Genomic DNA, 6,000 nt, shown 5'->3' on the forward strand with positions numbered 1-6,000 from the left:
GCGGCAAGAATTCTAGCCTGAGGAAACCGTTTTCCAATGAGCGGGCTGGTAACGTGGCAGTGAACAGCCCAGTGTGCAGGGGCCAGGGAAAATTGTGCCAAGAGTGCAGGACCGTGAAGGGCCGGGGGGGGGGGGGGGGGGGGGGGAGAGAGTGTTCTGAGCAGCAGGGCTAGGGTAAAGATGTGTTGGGGAGTGGGATGAATGGTCGGCCAGAAAATAGGGAAAATTTAGAAATCACTTGAGAAAACTAGCACGATATATGAAAAAAGATAGTAAAAGCTTCTGCAAGTATATAAAAAAGGAAAAGAATAGTTAAAGTGACATTGGCCCCTTGGGGACTTAAAAATGGGAAAGGATGAAATGGCAGAGGCTGTGACCAATTTATTGTTCAAACTATTGTTACGATCTGTTATTTAAGGATGACATCCGGGCAACAGTAAGGGATGACATCGTTGCTATGGACGATAAGGTTGAATCCATTTGGGTGGAAATCAGGAATAGTAACGCGAAAAAGTCACTGATAGGAGTAGTCTATAGGCTACCAAATAGTAGCATTATGGTGGGGCAGGCAATAAACAAAGAAATACGTGGATGAGCAGAGAGATCTCGGTGCCCATGTACATAGATCCCTGAAAGTTGCCACCCAGGGTGAGAGGGTTGTTAAGAAGGCATACGGTGAACACAGAACAAGAACAAAGAAATATACAGCACAGGAACAGGCCCTTCGGCCCTCCAAGCCCGTGCCGACCATGCTGCCCGAATAAACGACAATCTTCTACACTTCCTGGGTCCATATCCCTTGATTCCCATCCTATTCATGTATTTGTCAAGATGCCCCTTAAATGTTACTATCGTCCCTACTTCCACCACCTCTGGTAGCGAGTTCCAGGCACCCACTACCCTCTGTGTAAAAAGCTTGCCTCGTACATCTACTCTAAACCTTGCCCCTCTAACTTTAAACCTATGCCCCCTAGTAATTGACCCCTCTACCCTGGGGAAAAGCCTCTGACTATCCACTCTGTGTATGCCCCTCATAATTTTGTAGACCTCTATCAGGTCGCCCCTCAAACTCCGTTGTTCCAGTGAGAACAAACCGAGTTTATTCAACCGCTCCTCATAGCTAATGCCCTCCATACCAGGCAACATCCTGGTAAATCTCTTCTGCACCCTCTCTAAAGCCTCCACATCCTTCTGGTAGTGTGGCAACCAGAATTGAACACTATACTCCAAGTGTGGCCTAACTAAGGTTCTATACAGCTGCAACATGACTTGCCAATTCTTATACTCAATGCCCCGGCCAATGAAGGCAAGCATGCCGTATGCCTTCTTCACTAACTTCTCCACCTGTGTTGCCCCTTTCAGTCACCTGTGGACCTGTACACCTAGATCTCTCTGACTTTCAATACTCTTGAGGGTTCTACCATTCACTGTATATTCCCTACCTGCATTAGACCTTCCAAAATGCATTACCTCACATTTGTCCAGATTAAACTCCATCTGCCATCTCTCCGCCCAAGTCTCCAAACAATCTAAATCCTGCTGTATCCTCTGACAGTCCTCATCGCTATCCGCAATTCCACTAACCTTTCTGTCGTCTGCAAACTTACTAATCAGACCAGTTACATTTTCCTCCAAATCATTTATATATACTACAAACAGCAAAGGTCCCAGCACTGATCCCTGCGGAACACCACTGGTCACAGCCCTCCAATTAGAAAAGCATCCTTCCATTGCTACTCTCTGCCTTCTATGACCTAGCCAGTTCTGTATCCACCTTGCCAGCTCACCCCTGATCCCGTGTGACTTCATCTTTTGTACTAGTCTACCATGAGGGACCTTGTCAAAGGCCTTACTGAAGTCCATATAGACAACATCCACTGCCCTACCTGCATCAATCATCTTTGTGACCTCCTCGAAAAACTCTATCAAGTTAGTGAGACACGACCTCCCCTTCACAAAACCATGCTGCCTCTCACTAATGCGTCCATTTGACTTCCGGGTGCGGCGATGACCAGCTGAGTCGCACGTTTCGGCAGCTCCCGGTGAAACGGACTTTTGGGCTCTTGATAGGAGCCCCAACGGCAATTTTGACAGCTAAAAACACTGTGCGGTAAACCAGAAGGGAATCCCCCCTGGATACGGATGGAAAAAGGAGGAGAAAGTGGCCGGATTGCAGTGGATCCTTTAGAACAGCGGCAAGGAAGGCAAGCAAAAACCAAGATGGCGTCGGAAGGTGGCAGTTTAACATGGGGCCCTGAACAACAAGAGTTCTTGAAATGCTGTGTGGAAGAGCTCAAAAAGGAAATTAAGAAAGAGCTGTTGGCCCCGATACGACAGGCGATCGAAGGGCTAAAGGAGGAACAAAAGACCCAGGAGCGGGAGCTTCGGGTCGTGAAGGCAAAGGCAGCTGAGAATGAGAACGACATACAGGGCCTGGTGGTGAAGACGGAGATGCATGAGGCACATCAGAAACGATGCGTGGAAAGGTTGGAGGCACTGGAGAACAACGCAAGGAGGAACAACCTGAGGATTCTTGGTCTTCCTGAAGGTGCGGAGGGAGCGGACGTCGGGGCATATGTGAGCACGATGCTGCACTCGTTAATGGGAGCGGAGGCCCCGGCGAGTCCGTTGGAGGTGGAAGGAGCATACCGAGTGATGGCGCGAGGACCGAGAGCAGGAGAAATTCCCAGAGCCATAGTGGTGAGATTCCTCCGTTTTAAGGATAAAGAAATGGTCCTTAGATGGGCAAAGAAAACTCGGAGCAGCAAATGGGAGAACGCGGTGATCCGCGTTTATCAAGACTGGAGTGCGGAGGTGGCGAGAAGGAGGGCGAGCTTTAATCGGGCCAAGGCGGTGCTTCATAAAAAGAAGATAACATTTGGAATGCTGCAACCGGCAAGACTGTGGGTCACATATAGAGGGAGGCACAACTACTTTGAGACGGCGGATGAAGCGTGGACTTTTATTGTGGAAGAAAAACTGGAATGAGCGGGTTATTAAAAAGAACGTTTGAACAAAGTGGTGGGGCGAATGTGGGGGGCGAAGAGGGGGGTTTAAAAGAGGAGTTTTATGTACTAATCCTGCGATGTGGTAACTTTTTTCTCTTCCACAGGTGGTGATGGGGGGAGGAGGGGAGGTGGAGGAGATGGGGCGTTGGCCATTGGGGGCGGGGCCAAGGGAGAAGCGCGGGCTTGGTTCCCGCGCTATGATAATCATGGCGGGAATAGAGAAGCAGGAAGGAGGGGGCGTCGCACGGTGCAAGCCGAGGTCACGGGGGGAAGCCGAGGTCGGCCAGAGTTTGCTGACTTCTGGGAGCAACATGGGGGGAGTAATTACGCTAGCGGGGGATCTAGCGGGGTGGGTGGGAGGGGGGAATTACTGGGTTGCTGCTGCTGGGGAGAGGGGGGAGCTGGTATGGGAGGGGATGGGCGGGGGGCACCGCCTGGGGGAGATACAGCTGCGTGGGAACCGGGTGAGGAGCTGGAAAAAGGGGATGGCTAATCGACAAGGGGGGGGGTAGGAAGCCCCCCAACCCGGCAAATCACGTGGAACGTGAGAGGGCTGAACTGGCCGATAAAGAGGGCACGGGTACTCGCACACCTTAAGAAACTTAAGGCAGATGTGGTTATATTACAGGAAACGCACCTGAAACTGATAGACCAGGTTAGGCTACGCAAAGGATGGGTGGGGCAGGTGTTCCATTCGGGGCTAGATGCGAAAAACAGGGGGGTGGCTATATTAGTGGGGAAGCGGGTAATGTTCAAGGCAAAGACTATAGTGGCGGATAACGGGGGCAGATACGTGATGGTGAGTGGCAAACTACAGGGGGAGACGGTGGTTTTGGTAAACGTATATGCCCCGAACTGGGATGATGCCAATTTTATGAGGCGGATGCTAGGACGCATTCCGGACCTAGAGATGGGAAAGCTGATAATGGGGGGAGATTTTAATACGGTGTTGGAACCAGGGCTGGATAGGTCGAAGTCCAGGACTGGAAGGAGGCCGGCAGCAGCCAAGGTACTTAAAGATTTTATGGAGCAGATGGGAGGTGTAGACCCGTGGAGATTTAGCAGACCTAGGAGTAAGGAGTTCTCGTTTTTCTCCTATGTCCATAAAGTCTACTCGCGAATAGACTTTTTTGTGCTGGGAAGGGCGTTGATCCCGAAGGTGAGGGGAACGGAGTATACGGCTATAGCCATTTCGGATCACGCTCCACACTGGGTGGACTTGGAGATAGGGGAGGAAACAGGAGGGCGCCCACCCTGGAGAATGGACATGGGACTAATGGCAGATGAGGGGGTGTGTCTAAGGGTGAGGGGGTGCATTGAAAAGTACTTGGAACTCAATGATAATGGGGAGGTCCAGGTGGGAGTGGTCTGGGAGGCGCTGAAGGCGGTGGTTAGAGGGGAGCTGATATCAATAAGGGCACATAAAGGGAAGCAGGAGAGTAAGGAACGGGAGCGGTTGCTGCAAGAACTTTTGAGGGTGGACAGACAATATGCGGAAGCACCGGAGGAGGGACTGTACAGGGAAAGGCAAAGGCTACATGTAGAATTTGACTTGCTGACTACGGGCATGGCAGAGGCACAATGGAGGAAGGCACAGGGTGTACAGTATGAATATGGGGAGAAGGCGAGCAGGTTGCTGGCACACCAATTGAGGAAAAGGGGAGCAGCGAGGGAAATAGGGGGAGCGAGGGATGAGGAAGGAGAGATGGAGCGGGGAGCGGAGAGAGTGAATGGAGTGTTCAAGACATTTTATAAAAAATTATATGAAGCTCAACCCCCGGATGGGAGGGAGAGAATGATGGGCTTTTTGGATCGGCTAGAATTTCCCAAGGTGGAAGAGCAGGAAAGGGTGGGACTGGGAGCACAGATCGAGGTCGAAGAAGTGGTGAAAGGAGTTAGGAGCATGCAGGCGGGAAAGGCCCCGGGACCGGATGGATTCCCAGTCGAATTCTATAGAAAATATGTGGACTTGCTCGCCCCGGTATTGACGAGGACCTTTAATGAGGCAAAGGAAAGGGGATAACTGCCCCCGACTATGTCTGAAGCAACGATATCGCTTCTCTCAAAGAAGGAAAAGGACCCGCTACAATGCGGGTCCTATAGACCTATTTCCCTCCTAAATGTAGATGCCAAGATCCTGGCCAAGGTAATGGCAATGAGAATAGAGGAATGTGCCCGGGGGTGGTCCACGAGGACCAAACTGGGTTTGTGAAGGGGAGACAGCTGAACACGAATATACGGAGGCTGTTAGGGGTAATGATGATGCCCCCACCAGAGGGGGAAACGGAGATAGTAGTGGCGATGGATGCCGAGAAAGCATTTGATAGAGTGGAGTGGGATTATTTGTGGGAGGTGTTGAGGAGATTTGGTTTTGGAGAGGGGTATGTTAGATGGGTGCAGCTGTTGTATAGGGCCCCGATGGCGAGCGTGGTCACGAATGGACGGGGATCTGCATATTTTCGGCTCCATAGAGGGACAAGGCAGGGATGCCCTCTGTCCCCATTATTGTTTGCACTGGCGATTGAGCCCCTGGCGATAGCGTTGAGGGGTTCCAAGAAGTGGAGGGGAGTACTTAGAGGAGGAGAAGAACGCCGGGTATCTTTGTATGCGGGCGATTTGCTACTATACGTGGCAGACCCGGCGGAGGGGATGCCAGAAATAATGCGGATACTTGGGGAGTTTGAGGATTTTTCAGGGTATAAATTGAACATGGGGAAAAGTGAGTTGTTTGTGGTGCATCCAGGGGAGCAGAGTAGAGAAATAGAGGACCTACCGTTGAGGAAGGTAACAAGGGACTTTCGTTACCTGGGGATCCAGATAGCCAAGAATTGGGGCACATTGCATAGGTTAAATTTAACGCGGTTGGTGGAACAAATGGAGGAGGATTTCAAGAGATGGGATATGGTATCCCTGTCACTGGCAGGGAGGGTGCAGGCGGTTAAGATGGTGGTCCTCCCGAGATTCCTCTTTGTGTTTCAGTGCCTCCCGGTGG

This window comes from Scyliorhinus torazame, chromosome 8 (assembly GCF_047496885.1).
Source record: "Scyliorhinus torazame isolate Kashiwa2021f chromosome 8, sScyTor2.1, whole genome shotgun sequence".
In the NCBI taxonomy this organism is placed as follows: domain Eukaryota; kingdom Metazoa; phylum Chordata; class Chondrichthyes; order Carcharhiniformes; family Scyliorhinidae; genus Scyliorhinus; species Scyliorhinus torazame.